The 18,387-nt window shown below is 35.2% G+C and overlaps 1 protein-coding gene and 1 long non-coding RNA gene across 25 annotated transcripts in view; one reads left to right on the top strand and one right to left on the bottom strand.

Moving 5' to 3' along the window:
• The window catches only part of LOC105260738, a 42,648-nt gene extending 41,450 nt beyond the window's left edge, over positions 1-1,198 (bottom strand). Inside the window, exon 1 of the long non-coding RNA XR_002159594.2 lies at positions 1,074-1,198. This is a non-coding gene — a long non-coding RNA (uncharacterized LOC105260738). The remainder of the gene's footprint in view (positions 1-1,073) is intronic.
• Positions 1-18,387, top strand: part of SOX5 (SRY-box transcription factor 5) — a 1,017,940-nt gene that overhangs the window by 508,395 nt on the left and 491,158 nt on the right. Inside the window, exon 1 of one of the 24 annotated variants that reach the window (XM_045062633.1) lies at positions 1,530-1,651. The exons of the other annotated variants lie outside the window; for them this stretch is intronic. The gene's annotated coding sequence lies outside the window, so the exon portion shown is untranslated. Of the gene's footprint in view, positions 1-1,529; positions 1,652-18,387 lie in introns of those variants that run through there. 24 annotated transcript variants of the gene reach the window in all.

Genomic DNA, 18,387 nt, shown 5'->3' with positions numbered 1-18,387 from the left:
GGTTTTTAGGCAAAACTCAATTTTTGTTTTCTGTGATTGGACAGAATTGTCTACTAGTAGGCATGTATACTTGTATTTGTACAAATTTGCGTGTAAGTACACAATTGAACATAGATCTTATGTGTATCTAAATATCCAAATATATTAGGTGTATATATATAATTCATGTAAGAAAATAATCTAAGGATTTAGTCTAGAAGGATCCCTCTCTAGGTGCTAATGATAATATCAATCATAATGATCACAGCTTCATTTATTGAGCAACCACGTATTTGCTGACAATTTTCATTTCTTATATTTCTAGTTTCACTGTCATCATAGAGAGTAGAACTGTTATCACCATTTTTATGGATGAGCTGATTGAATCTTAGAGAATTTCAGAAACTTGCCCTGAGTCATTTTGGTATATTCCTGAGTAGGCATTCAAACCTAAGCTAAAGAACTGTACCTCTCTATACCAAGCATTACCTTTTTTGTGACATTCACTTATTAAGATTACCTAGGATGTGCTTTTCTTTTCATGGAAGCCACTCGGATGATTACAATTTACTTCTTAGATTTAACCCTGTGAATCTTCGATTCTTACAAGAGTTTTTGTTATGACTCTGCTTAGGTAGGTATTCTTTGCCTGTGATTGTCTATTTGAACAATCGAAATAAAATAAAACAGATTCTCATTTTCATTTTGCTAAAACGGCTAGCTCAGTCCCGTGTCCAGGGTATACACTCATCTAGTGTCTGTCAATGACACTTATGATTCTCTGGGGAATGCATGCCTACTCAAGAGGACTGAAGAAACTTTACACCTGCCTATTTGTACAACAACGAAAAACGTAGCATTTTTAAAAAATCCTGTGACCATAGGACTCGTGATTTTTCTACGTGGCAGAAAATGATTGAATGTAGACTTTTGAAAATTCGCATTTCAAGACACGTCAAAGGCGTTTATAATGATCATATATAGTCGCTTACTTATCCACTCCCATGTCTTTCTCCCTTTCACTTTTATGCCTCTGCGCCCACAGCATGTGAAAGCATTGAAAGAAAATAAGAATCTTAAACTCATAAACATACCTGCTTACCATCTGGCAGGCATCCCAGCAGTCTGGTGATCTCCTTAGTTATCCAGCAGATAGTAGAAAAACAAGAGTCCTGTGAAGATTTCACATGTTGCCATATCCCTGCCAGATGGTGATTTGTAAAACATGGACAAATTGCACTGGCTCCACTTCCCTCCGACAATCACAACAGAAACACTATAGCAGTGGTGTTTAATTTGAAAGCAACTTCAACTGAGTAACTTTTAAGGTATTAACATCTGAAGATTATCAGGACAAAATGTGTCATTATCTCCAGAGAGCTGGTCCTTCACAGGCCTGCTAGTCTGTCCACTGATACTTCTAGGATTCTCCCTTTTAAAAAAAAAAAAAAATCTATGGAGGGTTGGGAAATGTCAACATCATGGGACACTTGATTACTACCTACTGATTCTTTGCCACAACATGATGTTTTTCTGTCATCTAATGATGGGCTGCAGGACTAAAAACTATATTGACAAATTTGACAATTGGGCAACCTACTTCACATTGGAACATGAAGAACCGAATCTGAGTAGAAGCAGGGAATTCTCCCCTCTAAGTGTTAATAAAACAGTAAGTACTTCTAAAATAATACTTTCCCACTGTTTTAGTTGTTCTCTGTGGTTGTCTACACAATACTCAAATCATTGGTCAGTTTAGAGTAAAATGTCAAACAAGCGGTTTAGCATTGGGTAAATAAACTACCAGTGTGTGGTTCTAATGTTTTCCAGCAAGTTTTCCTCTCAAAGCATAGTTGGCCAAAGAGGGAGGTCTTTTCAACTCTAGCAATGATTCAGAAGTCCCCCTGGATCCAGAAGACCAAAGCTTTGCCACTATTTAGGGAAGATGATAGAAGACAAACAACTCTTCTTTCCTGTTTTGGTAGCTAGATTTGTTTAGTACTTTGTTGACTAGGGAATATGCTGCCTATTTCACCTGATGATACGGATACAAAGGTGTTACATAACTCCATTTTTTTAGTGAGGGTTTTATTTAAAACAATTTTTTTAACGTTTATTTCTGAGAGAGAGAGAGAGACAGAGACAGAGTACAAGTGGGAGAGGAGCAGAGAGAGGGAGACACAGAATTCGAAGCAGGCTCCAGGCTCTGAGCTGTCAGTAAAGAGCCTGATGTGGGACTCGAACCCACGAACCACCAGATTATGACCTGAGTCAGACACTTAACCGACTGAGCTACCCAGGTGCCCCTGGCGAGAGTTTTATTAAGATATATTTAAATAATAATCCCTTCATTTAAAGGGTTATTTTTAGCACATTTGTAGTTTTGTAAACATCACCACGATCAATTGTAGAATATTTTCATCATCTCAGAGAGAAATCCCATACTCGTTAGCAGTCATTTCTCATATCTCCCCCAACATTTTCCCCCTTGCCTCACAGCCATAGATAACCACTAATCTATTTTCTGTCTCCATACAGTTGCCTATTCTGGACTTTTAAATCAAATGGAATAATAGAATATATGGTCTTTTGTGACTGGCTTCTTTCATTTAGTTTGTTTTCAAGGTTCATCCATGTTGTGTGTCAAAACTTTATGTCTTTTCATTGCCAAATAATATTTCATTGTATGGATATACCACAATGTATTTATCCAGTTATCAGTGGATAGATATCAGGGTTGTTTCCACTCTTTTATGAAAATGTGGCTATGAACATTTGGGTACAAATTTGTGTGTGTGTAATATATATATATATATATATATATATATATATTTCATCTGGGTATATACCCAAGAATAGAATCTGCTGGCTCAGATTCTGAGGCTGGCTCAGTTGGTAACTCTATTTTTAACCTTTTGAAGAATGAAAGGACTGTTTTTGTTTGTAACTCCTTATTTTGTATAAGTGAGATACATAATTGGACTCTAGATACACTAAATTTATGTAAACTAGAATTCTAATTGCTATTCCAGAATAATTAATGGATATGGAGTTTAGAATTAGACACTTATAAGAGCATCTGCTTTGCTCAGTTGGTTGAGCATCTGACCTGACTCTTGATATTTGGCTCAGGTCATGTTCCCTGGGCTGTGGGATTGAGCTCTGTATCAGGCTCTGCCCTAAGCATGGAGCCTGCTTAAAATTCTCTCTCTCTGTCTCTCTGTCTCTCTCTGTCTTTCTCTCTCTTTCTCTGTGTCTCTCTGTGTTTCTCTCTTTTTCTCTCTGTCTCTCCCTCTGCCCCTCTCCCCTGCTCTCTCTGAAAAAAAAAAAAAAGTAGACATATGCAAATTTTAATCCTAATGTTGCTGCATGTAAACTCTATGATCTTGGGCATATTTCCAATATATCTTAAATTTTAGCCTATTATCTATGAAATGAGGATTATAACACTAATTTTTCCTGAAGTTTGTATGCATGTAATGTGACACTGTATCAGAAATCAGCAATAGTGCAGTGTTGAAAATAGTAAACTTCTAATCAATTTTATTTTCTTTTAACACATTGTTTCCTGGTTTTTGTTTTGTTGTTTTGTTATTGTTGTTGTTGTTATGGTTTCCTTCTGTGTACCTGAGGTGTAGGGAGAATTAAAGGAGAAACTTTTGGTGGATGATTTAGGTGTTCAGGTGAAGGCCTAATTGTCTGATTTATCAGCACCTTGGAGAAAATAATCACATTTTTTATGTGTACCTTTTAGGACTATATTTATAATTTAATAATCAGAAAACATTGAAAACGATGTATAAAAACATTATTTCCTTTACCTTTTAAAAACTTAGTGTTACAAATCGAGACTTGTGTTGAAATTCTTATGCAGCTGTGTCTACCCTGTTCTAATATTTACGGGCTCGTTTCACATGTAGACCATCTCATAAAGAATTGAAATGACAAGGAAGTATGATTCTAAGGAATAATTTCTTTTTTGTTGTTGTTGTTTTAGCTGAAGTATACTTGACATATAACATTGTGTAAGTTTAAGGTGCACTGAGAATAATTTTTAGTTGGAGTTTCAGAGCGAAGCATTTGTATAGAGAAAGAATTTGATACTGGGCTGTTGGCCAACCCAGTACAGTGATGTCCACTTAGTTCCACAGAGATGAGTGGGGGCTTCCTAGAGGAAGTGTTATAAGTCACAAACATCTAAAGTCTTTAAGATGCCATTAGGGATGTCCTTCTGACTTCAACATAAGCCATGCTTACAGCACACAGAACGATATAAGTGTTGAAAAATCATTAGCAAAGTGGATTTCATCATCTTCCCCAAGAATGGAATACCCATGTGAAATAATTTTCTGTGTGCAAAATCCAGCCTTATGTGTAATCTAAATGCTTTTTGCCTTATTTAAAGGACATTTCCATTGAATCCATTTTCCTGAGTCAAAAGTTGTATTAAAGAGCATGACAATCTGGTAAAAAAATAGAAAAAGTGTATATCTAGATTAGCCAGTTTTCTCCCTGTTCCCTAATCTTTAACTTTCCCAGAGAGGTTTTGCTCAGCATAAATGGTGTGACCACAGTAAAACCAAGATGTTTTCTTTTACCATGTCTTTGGGTGGTCATCCTGCTGACCCTTTGAAACTCTAGAGGTATTTGAAAAAAACTAAGAAAGTTTTATTCACACCTCCAAAGGCAGGGGCATGGGAGGGGGTGGGGAGGGTGGGGAGTGAGGTAGGAGTGGGGGGTGGAGAGTGGGGTAGAAGAATGGAGGAGATATAAATGGGTTAGGAGGTAGGGTTCAGCTATATTCTTGTAATTCTTGTTTTGTTGTATAAGACAAAATTTCAAACCTTTTCATGGCTTCAAGTCTTAAGTTTAGGTATCATTAAGTTTCTTTTTATTAATAATGAGTTTGACTTTACTAACTGTATGCACTATCACAATTCCTCTGTGTTTTTGTGTCAAGCCGAAGAGGAATATTTGAATTCCAGTAATTATTCCAATTTAAATTATTAAAAACACACTACAATTATGATATCACAAGTATTAATAAGCTTTGGAAACCCTTCTCCCAGACAACTCATGCTTTCTTTTAAAACTAAATTTAAATTTCAAGCCTAGATTACTTCACAGTGTCATTTTAAATCGATAACATCTGGAACGGGGGCTAAGTTCCCCTTTCAGCTCTTCAGAACAGATTTCATTTCAAACCCGCCAGAAACTTAGACCTGCTGCAAGATTAACTTTTGCATCACTACTTTTTTTTTTCTTTCTTTTTTTATTTTTTTAAATTCTCTCCTTGCCCACTCCTCCTCTCTGGTTGTATTTTCTTCCTCTGCTCTTAAATGTGTCTATTACCCTCAGGCTTTGACCTTGGGCAGACTGTGAGCACAAAGTCATGTTATTTAGAGTGAAGTAACACCAGTAGTCAGGAAGGAACAATGTAGTTCAAGCCAGATAAAATAAATCTCTCATTTCCTGTCAAGGGACTGAGCCAAAAGCAATGATGAGAGACAGAGGGGGCAAACCGCCACAACTCGAAACACAGACGCTTGGGATAGACACAACCACAGGCCTCCTTTGAATATAGACAACAAAACCAAAACAGCCAGAGTGACAGGAGACACATAATAGCTGTGGGATAAACCAAAACATAAAACGGAGGGGGATCTGTGCAATTCCCTGGCCACAGAAAAGATATATTTGAATTGCTTGAGTGGAGAATCTTAAGGACAACAGTAATACATATGGAGAATTTTCCCTGTAAAGATTGGGAGTTTCACAAACTTGGAAACATACCTGTGTAGCTGCCACTTTTGACCAAGTCAGCTTTAGAATGAAAGCCATACATATTGATTTGTGAGTAAATCTGAGCCGCACATGGAAATTTGCAAGTAGCCTTGGGAAGGAATTCCCATATCCAGTTCAACAGACTTACATAGTGGTTATCACTGTCCCCAAGCTATCACTGTCCAAGAAAGTTGCGTTTTGAAATGACCACTGATTTATTAAACAAACACCAATAGAGTGCCTGCTGGTGCTGTTTAAAGTTATTTCAAATATTTAATCCTTTTAATCCTTAAAACAACTCTAAGAGGAGGCATTATTGTACTCCTATTTTATAATTGAGAAGCTTGAGAGGTGAAGTAACTACTTAAAGTCACATGGCTAGTGAGGGATAGATCCTGGATCTGAAACCAAACAGTGGGGGTCCAGAGTCTACTCCCTTAATTACTATGCTTGGCTAATACACAGCTATACTCCACTAGCATGACATATTACTAATCTTAGTTGTTTCCAAGTCCTGCTCAGATTCTTTTGAAAGCCATTATTTGTTTCAGAAGCACAATGAGACTTCTGAATGCTCACATCAGATCCAGAAGAAAAAAAAAATTAGTGAGAACATGCTACATTCATGAACAATGTTGAGTATTTCACTTTTGTCCAAAGCTCTTCCAAGAAAGTAAGGGACTCAGAGTTCATTCATTCATTCATTTGTTCCTTCAATAAATGCTCATTATTGAGTGCGACTACATGTTAGGCACTGTGATGAGGACAGAATAGTCTCCTGGCTGACGTATAGTCAATCAAGGATGCATTTGAGGTCTAATTTGTTACAGCATATACTGTGTAGAAATCCTCATGAGGACAGAAGAGTCCTCAAAGATGAATACTAGTTTATATTTGGAGACAGGATTTTTTTTTAACTCAATAGGATAAATACCATTTGAATCAAAAATTTAGAAGTTATCATGTGGAGATATAAACATTCTTTAAGATTGTGTACCCAAAGACTCTGAACAAGTGTTCAGTAATATCACCGCTGTAATGACAAGGGACATACATACTTAAGAAAGAGAGCATGCCTCATTTTGAGAATGTTTCTAAGAAGCATAAAAATCTTAATATGTACTCTTCTGACATCATCCATATTCCTTCTAGACTGGAAACGGTAGCAGTATTTTGTCTTTCAATATACACCATGTATAATTCAATTGTTATACATAACATATTACATTATACTTATCTAGTAGATGTAATAGATTTATACTTACCTGCTATACTATGTTTCCTGAGTAGAGTATTGTGTTCTCCATCTCTGTGTTCTAATACCTATCATTGTACCTAGGTATATAGAAATTACTCAGTATATAATTGTCAAATGAATGGATGAAAATACTGTGCTTATACATATAAATCAGAGGCATGTACATATATTTTATGTATGTAATATGCAAATTATGGATGGTTCAAGGCAAATTGCACTATTAAAAGTAATAATTATTATTTTTATAAAATAGCAACAATAATGGTATAATAGATAAATTATTTGAATGCTTATATAGAAGGCCAAGTAATACCTGCTTCTATGTGTTTTGCATGGGTTATCTTGTTTAATCTTTACCCTAATTCTATGAAACAGCTATATGCTTTGTCTTAAGGTCAAATTAAAAATGACCATAAGTGATGGACTTTTTACTTTAAATATTCTATAATTACATTTATTCTGTTACTATTATTAATGGGAATGTCCCAGGAAAATAAGAAATATATATTGTTCTCTTCTCCTTTTGAGAAATACTAGAGTAGTCTAAGTTCAAGAGGTGACTGTATCTCATATTTATGTTTTGTGAGCAATTCAATGAAATTTTCCATATCCACACAGAAAACTGATATAGATCAAGAAAAGTTTGGTTGGGCAATGTATAATTGTATGAGGAAACTTGTACATTATTGGGATGTGAGAAGCAGAAATGTCCCCCTAATGGACTTGGGGGACCCTGGCCTTAACCCCTGGAGAAATTCAGTGAGAAAAATCTGTTGGACTGTTCAGACATCTGTGGGTGGAGGAGAAGATTGCTCCAGCTCTGTCATGCTTTAATTTGAATTCAAAACATACTTTTTAATAGCCTTTGAACTTTATTTTAAAAGGTAGGCTTTTGGGGCGCCTGGGTGGCGCAGTCGGTTGGGCGTCCGACTTCAGCCAGGTCACGATCTTGTGGTCCGTGAGTTCGAGCCCCGCATCGGGCTCTGGGCTGATGGTTCAGAGCCTGGAGCCTGTTTCCGATTCTGTGTCTCCCTCTCTCTCTGCCCCTCCCCCGTTCATGCTCTGTCTCTCTCTGTCCCAAAAATAAATAAACGTTGAAAAAAAAAATTTTAAAGGTAGGCTTTTGTATTATATGTTTAGTAATCTGTTTGCATATGATGCCTATGCAGAATATAAAATATTTTAACAAAAGGAGAAAATTAACTCAGACATTCAAATGTGTTGTTTCCTGATGCCCTTGATGGTTGCACAAACAGGTACCTGATAAATCCTGGCTAGATTTTTGCTTTCTGATATTTATTGACCTTTTTACCTCTCTGCTTTGTCTTCTGTTGACAGAAAATGGGACTTTTGCTTAATCTAACCCAGGATGTTTCCTTTAAACAAAAACAATTGCTTCCTTTCTACAGGAAATTTATGAACCAGAAAGTCTGTGGAAACAATTCATCTCTTCTTTAGGTAGTTTGCAACACAGTGTGAACTGAAGGCCATCTCAGGCTCTGGTGGGGAGCAATATCAATTATTTTTATATGCCCCAATATTGTGTCATCTATGCCAGTCTCTCTTCTACTAATATTCATATGTAGGATATGACAATTAAAGTTTGACGCATATTAGATAATACATTATTTAAGAAACATGTTGTTGAAGTTTCTGTGTGCCTCACAAAAATGGAAAATGAAATTATTGAAAAATAATTACAAACGCCAGTGTTGTATTGTAACCATGAGTAAAAGATGAAGCTCAAATAAAAAGTATTCTCCTCATGCACCAAAGATGATAAGGAAAAATACATACCTATTGGTGGATTTCTTTACCTTTCTTCATAAGGAAACACCCAATGAAATCAAATATCATGATCAAAACAGAAGAGAGTAATTTTTTATGCAACATACAACAAAACTGTAGAATTCATTGCTGCTGGCTATATTGAAGCAAATGGCATAGTAAATATACTTTTTTTTTTAAAGGGTAAATCATTTTATGAGTATAGAGAACATTGTAATTATTTTATTTATAGAAACTTGAAGAGACCGGTTAGTCATACTTCAGAATATGTCAATAGTTTGGTCAAGAAGAAATACTTCCAAATTTTGTTGGCATAGCACACTTGATATATTTTCGAACTCTAGATTCTACTAAGAATATTGGGCAGTAGTCAAGACTGATTCTAGATTAGGATAAATATTTGACAATGTTTTATCGATTTTAACCGCTTTGTTACTACCTTGTATATATAATACTATAAAGATACGTACTGATACTATGATGCTAAAGTTTGTATGCATAATCATTAGAGTCAATAATAATACCAAAGCTTTCCAAAACTTGTATTCTTTGTTTGTATGCCTTGTGTGTGTCTTTAGTTCTTAATTTTCTAATAAAATACAATGTTTATCCAGTTATACATTAATTTTTTTCATGATATTTGAAGATGTATTAAGAATGGTTAAATGCAGGGGCGCCTGGGTGGCTCAGTCGGTTAAGTGTCCAACTTCAGCTCAGGTCATGATCTCACAGTTTGTGAGTTCCAGCCCTGTGTCAGCCTGTCTGCTGACAGTGGGGAGCCTACTTTGGATCCTCTTTTTCCCTTTCTCTCTCCCCTGCCCCACTCACACTCTCACAGTCTCTCAAAAATAAATAAAGAAACATTTTTTAAAAATGCTTAAATGCAGTGTTGGTTAATCACTTTAGAATACAGTTACTCAGCACTGAGTCTTATGCATGGTAGATGTTAAGTAAATGAACAACTTTAATGATTGATTTGGGGCTTTTAAAAGAGAAGCTAATGTTATTTAATGTGCCTCTAATGTTCATTTTTAAATGAAGTTTAAAACAACAGTTATAACTTACTATTAGCCAATATATCAAAGAAAGTAATTTTAACCTAAATTTATTAGTTTGTCATATACCACAACAACATTCTGAGGTTTAGAGGTGATATTTTTGTAGGCATTACTGATTATGTCTTCACAGCCAGGTACAGAAACTGTTATCTAATGGTATTTTTTAACTTTCACTTAGGCATCTAGATGTTTCCCAAGCATGGGCAGCAATTTTTTTGTTTCAATGTGTTTTAATTTTTATAACTTTGTAAAGATCCCTTTCAATATTTTATTCACCAGTAGGCTCCTATAATGGGAACAGTTTGGAAAGTTGTTTTTTTTTTTTTTTTCTCTTGAAGCTATAATTCTCAAGAGGAGCTTAATTTTGACAAATAGATCACATCCATGGTTTAAGGACTTTAACATATGTAGTTACCGTACTATAGATATGCAGTCTTTAATCAGAGAAACTCCAAATACTTTAATGTTATCATAAAATTCTTCTTATAGCTGACAGTATTTCTTAAGCCCCAAACTGATTTCTCTCTCTGCCTTCCGAATCCAAGAATTTGTCATTTTTCTTGTAAGCAGTACTCTGGAGCTCGCAATTTCAGTATTTTCATTTTGACAAATGTTTCGTATTTAGGACAGAAGGACTGGACATGTACACACAACTAAGATAGGTTTCACCCAGTGAACAAGTGTTCAGGGAGTATGATGATATGCAAAACTCAGAGGATAGGGGAAGTCCCCCCATATATTCCCCCCCAAGACCATCAAAACTGATCTTCAGGATTATTTGGTTCCAGTGTCTCTGATCCCTTTGGAGATAAATAAATTTTCCTAGATGTCCAGATTTTCCAATTTAAGAAATATTAGTATATTTTGATTATAGGTAATGGGGAAATATTCTTTAATTTAGAATTATACTTAATTTATTAAATTCTTGGCGTTCTTTATAAAGTTTCCCCCCCCAACATTGTGTTAAAAATATTCCAAACAGTTAAAGTAATTTTAATAAGCATTGCACACATATAGCTCAAATAAATATTTAAATATTTGTAGAAAAACATTGAAAACAGTTATGTTTTTCAGTTATCGGAGAAAATTCATGTAGATTATGAGCAATCAGGGAACATGGTGTCGTATGACAATATAATAATATTATCGCTACAAGTGCAAGTATCTGGTAGGAATTTATGTGTGGTAAGTCTGCAATCTTTTTACTTAATGAAGTTTTATCACAAACTGTTTTATAATTTAGAAAGTGAAGACTCAGGGATATTAAGCAATTTGTCCAAGGTCACACAGTGAGGAAGTTAGGAATATGGATATTTTCAACTCTAATATCTGTTCATTTGTCTAACTACTAAAAAAATAAGATTTAGAATTATGTTTTTTTCCTACAGGCTGGTCTTTTGAATTTATTTCAAAATATATCCATAATCATGCAGTACACCATATATTCATCACCATATATTCATCACAGTGCTAGGTGTTATTCACACCTGATACAGAAATCATGTCCCATCTTCCTGGGAAAATAATGCTGACATAATTGAACTAGGACACTGAAATAGACTGGCTGTCTCATCACATTGGCATGAATTAAAATTTTAATTTAAAAAAATTGATATTTGCATACGTAGTTTCCATAATAAGATTATTATCAGCAAGTTTAGGAAACCAGTGTGTGTTTCTATTGTATCTGTGTAGTCTAGCTTCCTGTAAGACTGAGCCACTTCTGACTGGACACAGTTGGCACTTGATAAAACTTTCTTGATTAAATGAATGGCTTTTCCTTGGTGAAGTTTTTAATTTAATATGTTTAACGTATTTTCTTCCTTGTATTTGTGCCATTAGAAAAAAAATGAAAGATTTCAAATGAGTAGGGGAAATTAATATGTATATACCGTGGGATTTGGGTAGAATGTTTACTGATCTGAAAATGCTCAGATTAGTCTACATTCATTATACCTGGAGAAATATTTTACCATTGTTGCAACCATTTGGGCTTTAACTACCTTGAGTGTATATGTTTTCCTTTTTATCATTAAATGTGAACCATATCAGATTTGTTCATGTACAAGTGAGAATATCTTATTTTAGGTTTACTTTTCTGGTTGCAACAATGTTGCAGAGGGTTTTTTGTTTGTTTCTATAATCAATGAATTAAGGATAGCCCTTTGCATCCAACTCATCTGTGTTATTATCTCTCCAGTGTTGACTTTAGTGAGACCTTGAACAGTCATCACTACACAATATACTTTAAAGTTTTAAGAGCTATTTGTTTTGGCTTGTTTTAGTCTAGCAATTGAGAAATTATTTAGTCATAGCCAATCTGACTTAAACACAGGAAAAACCATCAAGTCATCGTCTCTTTTTTGAATCTCTATTTTTTTTTCTGGAGGCTTCATTACTTCTGAGGATATAAGTGACTCATATGTGTTGGGAAAACTCACAGTTTCCATGATTGCTCATATTTTTGACTTTAATATTTACCATTAGAAATTATGTTTTATCCTGCTACGGATACGGGAAAGAGGGAGAGCCCCTGAAGTCTCTTTCCTAATAAAACTATGATTGGATAGCCTATGAAATAAATACAGGTATTTTTTTCTCATTTTGATGCTAGGAATCAGAAGAAATTATAATAAATGATTTTTAAAAAGCAGTGAAGATTGTGTGAATAACAATTTATCGTTTTTAATTAGGATGTCCACATAAAAGTCATAGCAAGCTCTGGAACTCTGTTGAGCCTAATGTGATTACACATCTGTAAACAGGGCTGAGACATTGTAAATATTGATGAAAGTATTACAGCTTAGAAGACTCAGAAGTAGCAGACAAACCAATATCCATTCATTCTGTCTCACGTACCACTCAAGAGTAAGTAGTACAAAGTTGAATTATTTTCTATTGGACTTCAGATCTAAAATACATAATTTGCCGCTACAGATAGTGAATAAAAACATCTTTTTTTCCCTGTCTTCCTTTACTTGAATTATATGGGGCTCTACTTGGGTCTTTTTTTACTCTTTTGAAAAAAAAATACAAAGCAAGGTGGGTGTTGAAATTTCCATTATGTCAGTAGGCTCAAGAATGTGGCAATATTTGGTTGTGTAATTAATTTGTTTCACAAAGGGAAGAGCCCTCCTTAGGGTTTTTGGAGCTGACACTGCCACAAAATGACCCAAACCCAGTCACATGTCACAGGATTGTGGTGAAATCCTGCTCTATGGGTCACTGGGAATCACAACAGAGCGATTCCCTCTTGACCCCTGGTTTCTAGAATTGGTATTGTCACTGTTCCACAAGGTAACAGGAAAGCCTGGGTGGGATGAATATTCAGAGCCACTGAATTTCTTGTCCTTGCCACTGTAGACATTCCTGGGAACTCAAGACACATGTTTTGCTCTGAAGAAACCTCCACATCCACATGGTTTCTGGCCAAAAGAAAGGTTTATGTGGTGACTCATTTATCTCTATCTGCCTCTGTCAATTTTGGTAGGGTTTTGTTTTTGCTTCTAGAAACTGTATAATTAAAGCTCTCTAAACATTGAGAAAATGTACAGGGAAGTTCCGTCATGTTTTAAATTTCCACCTTTACCCTTTTCTTCTTTTGTATCCCCTTTTGGGAAAAAAGGGAGTGAAGGACTTTAGAAAACATCCTAAAAATATTTACAGCATCATGTATGATATTCTATGCATTTACCTGCCAAGTCAAGATTACTGCTTTTATTAGTGTTTTGTGTTAAAAAATGCAGTAGACCCTGTAATAATATCATTAAGTATATGTTTAAAACTATATAGTACATGGTGCCACTATAGAGAAGGAGTGTTGGGAATTGCTAAACAGACACCAATTAGTCTATATTTTGAGGAAATATTTTAGTAAAAATGAACAAATAATTCTTGTAAACATAGATATGTACAAGTGCAATTTATGAGATGTAACATTTTTTCAAAAAATTATATTTAACTTTGGAACAGAAATAAGTTTGACAAGAATATTTTGAACTTTTTAAGCTAAATATCACTTAAATGATATATTTCATCATATCCTTCTCACTGCATTTTATATTTGCCAGCCTTGTTGACATTCCCCCAGTATAACTATGATTATGGAATGAAAGTTTTTCAGTCAATTTGGGGACAAGGTGGCTCTTTCCTTTTCTTAACTCACTTAGCTCTTTTAGCTGTAGTTCATTCATCATAAGTTTATACCCTGATTCATATAATTATTGATTAAAGTCATGAAATGTTATTACCATCTATATATGGGAATTCCTCTTGTGCTGTCGATGACAATGCCAAGAACAGGCTTCAAGATGGTTAATTTCTTAGGTATCAGCCTATCTCCTTTATGAGGATTCACTCTTTTGCTATCTATATATCTGCTGTGTACGTGGGTATATATGTTATTTATTTGAATTGTCTTAAGTGCATACTTGAATAGCTTACAAGGGTCAAAGAGAGTTCAAATGATAGAAAAATGGTTTGTTATTTTCTCCCTTCCCCACTCCCCCCACCCCACTGCTAATGCTAACTGATGAAGAGTGCAGGCAGTGTCCTTCAATTTAAAGAGACAACCTTGTTCATTTGGAGGGTGTGAATGCCATTCTTGTGAAATACTGTAAATAGTAATTCACAAGGGGGTGACTTTTTTATTGCTTTTACATTGATAACATGCCTTGTGAAGACTTACAGTTATTCTGCTGAATTTAAGAAAGATAAGAATGGAATGTGTGTGTTAATTTAAACATCTGTACATACAATAAAATAATCCTTTATTATCTGGAAATCAGATCCTTTTACATGTTTACCAATATTAAATAGCTCTTGGGGGTTGTTATCCAATATTGTACTCAGTGTTTCCTTAAGCACCTTCTTGAAATATCGAGAGAAAGGCTATGATCATGATGTACATCACTGAATCTACAGTTTATGAAAATGAATTTAAATCACATCTGGAAGGCTGACTTGCCAAGCAGCATCAGCTTGCCGAGCAAACATGAACAACCCAAGGAATGAGTGTTGATGTCAACCAAACTAGGGGCACAGCTTACTGTGTATTGAATTCATAGATAGCTTATTATGCAGCTAGATAAAAACACAGCGTCCACATATAAAGGTGATTGGTGAACAGAAAAATTACAGATTGATGTGGTTCTCAAGAGACATACCAGAGCAATCCCACTCAGTTCTCTTGCAGGTTAACCCCGTGTACCTTCACAGTATTTAATTATTTGGTAAGGTACAGTAGAAGCATTTAAGAGTTTGAATGCCAAAAGCTGTTAAGTAAGTGTAGTGTTGGAATGTTTAATGGCATTAATTATCATTTATATGTGAACCTACTCCTCCTTAAGGCCCAGGAGGCAGTGACTCACTGGGTTGTCATTAACTGTCATTATTGCTAGTAAAGTCAACTTCCTATTCATAAAAATAAAGAAAAAAATTAATGGTGAAAAACACGTCATTCTATAATACAGTATTGGTGTTGCTAACTAACTTATTCTGTATTTTAAAATTCTATTGGCATCTTGAAATGTAGATGAATTTCAATATTTTCATCACTACAGTTAAAGCCTTTTAAACAATTTCTGTGTGTGTGTGCGTGTGTGCGTGTGTGTGTGTGTGATTTTTCCATTTGCTAGCATTCTCCTGGTATGAGAAAAAATACCTTACAAATGATCTGCAGAGAGTTTTGTTTTTGTTTCAGTTTGATCATTTCTGAAAGAGACAGATCGATTTGGAAGGAGTACCACCTAGATATGGAAGCAAACAACCTGCCAGGTCGGGGCAAAACTTTCTCCAGGCTCAGGATTTGGCATCGTGTGGTTAAAACATGCGCATTTTGTAACGAATGAGGAGAAAGTAGGAGGGTGACTAGTTGTAGAAATTTTAGTTGCATAAAGTTAAAATATCTTCAATTATATATAGTCAGGGAGATGCTTTTCTTTCTTTTATTAAGAAATTATTTACATGTAAGCCCAGATGAGTTGAAAGACTGTGATTTATTCTTTGAATCTAATATGCTTATTGAATTTTATTTATGGTCACTGTTCCTGGATGTGATATTATTTTGTTTGGCTTTGATAAAAGAAGAAAAAATAACCCCATACCTTTTCTTTATGCTTTTTATATATTGCTATATTTCTTTGTTGTAGGGATGCTACTTTGTTTGATTTATACATTGTCATAGCTTCAAAAAATCCATTAGGAAAGCAGTTTTTATTTCTGATTTTGCACTTTTATTTGTAAATATTTATTTTAACTGTGAATAATTATAGGGGTTCACATTCTAACTTTGTGTATGTAAGAGTACACAATAGGCTGAAATGTAAAGCGTGATTGTTATCATTGGTAATATTTACTGAGTAAGTGCATATACTAAGACCAGGGTTGATGAAATTAAAAAGTAGATGGCATTAGGATAAGATGTGGATACAAGTTGCCAAAAAGTAATTATATTAAGTTTTCTACTTCCAGAGTTATGTAGAATCTTCTCACAATGGCTATTACTGCCATCATGCAGTATGTATTGAGGACTCATAATATGCTAGGTACAGAAAAAAAAAAAGCATTGAAAAGAAATAATGGTGATTTGAGACCGAAATATAAAACAGGATTTGGGATACTTTGAGCTTACATCATCAGGAGACGCTGGGGTTTAGCATTCTGTTTCATGTGGAGACCCGCAGTTAATATGGTCCTTGTTGAAACTTAAAACAGCTCTATTAGTAGCTTGATTGAGAAGGGGGGAAGAGGCCTAGAGTAAACACAAGTGTGCGTTTTCAAGACAGCCTAATTGTATACAGTGCACTGGCTTCCGCAGTTCCTTCTAATCCATCACATAGTAAAATGCACAAATTTATTCTATTGAAGTAGATAAAATTGTTAGATAAGTAGAAGGCATGGACCAAAAGGGGAAATGGCATCTATTTAACAATTCTCTATTGTTCAAAGGATCATAGACGTCCTGTTGCCTGCCTGTCCCATTCAATCAAGTTGGGTAAAATGCTGCACTGGAGAAAAGGAGGGAGGGAACTCTGTGCAAGTATATGCTTACACCTTTCTTCAAAAATTCCTTTGGGGTGATGGTGAAGGGAGTCCCGAGGGGTGGGGGAGAATTGGGTTTTGTGGAGTGACAGAGTTATAGGTTCTCCCGCACCCCCATTCCTGTCTTTGACTTTGGTACTGCCCAGGAAAGCTGCACGGCAGTCGGAACTAATTGTAACTCGCTCAGGAAAGTCTTCATTAGCACTACCACACATGGTTACCAGATGTGCTGAAGGGCGAGGGAGAGGAGGGGTGAGGCATCTAGAGAGGGGAGAGAAACAAGTAGCTTCATTTGAAAACTTAATAATCTGCTTTTTGTTTCCAAGTGTATTGTGTTAGAGAAATGAGGGGGAAAAAAAGGGGAGTTTGGGAAGATGAAATGCCCTCTTATTCACTCATTCTGTGGAAGCTGAATGGAACCCTTTGTCTTCCTCAAAATGTCAACACTTTTGTGACTTATCATTGTGTTGGAAATGTTTCACTTTCTCCATCAGAGTAAATGAAAATTACCTGGATTATCAAAGCAGCTATACTTTCGGATAGCTGAGACTGAACGTGCTACGTTTGGGGTCTTGGAATAGACACTAGATTTCTAAAATATGTAAATGACTTATAAAGAACAGTTGTCTTCCGACTATAAACTCCAGCTGACCAAATGTGAAAACAAGAGGACAGGGTTCTCATCCATCCCTAATCCTGATCCAAGTCAGGCGTAGCGTGACATCTTCTTTCATACAACTGTAATACTTTTAGCAATAAAGCATACTGATTACAGACCCCTGAGATTATGTATTTTAGTCGCATTATTTACAGGTAGATTATCCGGAAATATGGGTTCATTTTTACTCACTACATTCCACAAGAGAATAATGAAGTCACAGAATTTCTACTGTTTTTGAAAATGTTATTTACCATGTTCTCACTTAACGGTACACCAGTATCTATAGATGTAGATTATTTTGGAAGGACAGTGAGAACTATCCTTCTGGATGAAACCTCTGGTCTCAAAATGGAACTGTCTTGATTCTGCAGAAAATTGTGGCATTTAAAAATATCATAATTTGGATTCTCATAAGAAACTTTAATTGTTATTATTTATTTCATGCCCAGATTGATACTTTCCCTTTGCAGTGACTCTAGAGTTTCAAAGTAATTTGTTTTTAAGTTAGACGTCAAAAACATTGAATAAATGATTTGTAAAAATCTTGAATTCTACAAATGAAAATTTCAAGACTGGCTAGCTAGTTTGGACAGTGCCTTTCTGAGTGATGCTTTATCACTTCCATCCCTGATCCTGCAGGAGAATCATAAAGACATTTGGAAAAAATTATAACAAAATAGACAAGAAAAGTTGCTTCAACTGGTTTTGGAAAAACATGGTTTAGATTAATTTCCTATTGGGATAAAAGACCCAGTGGTTTTTAACCTACTGGGGGTCATGAAACCAGTTGAAATTTTGATGAGATCTGTGGACCTTCT

The sequence above is a fragment of the Felis catus genome, chromosome B4 (genome assembly GCF_018350175.1).
Source record: "Felis catus isolate Fca126 chromosome B4, F.catus_Fca126_mat1.0, whole genome shotgun sequence".
Lineage (NCBI taxonomy): Eukaryota > Metazoa > Chordata > Mammalia > Carnivora > Felidae > Felis > Felis catus.
The sequence above is the reverse complement of the archived record's forward strand: the minus strand, read 5'-3'. Positions and strand labels throughout refer to the sequence as shown.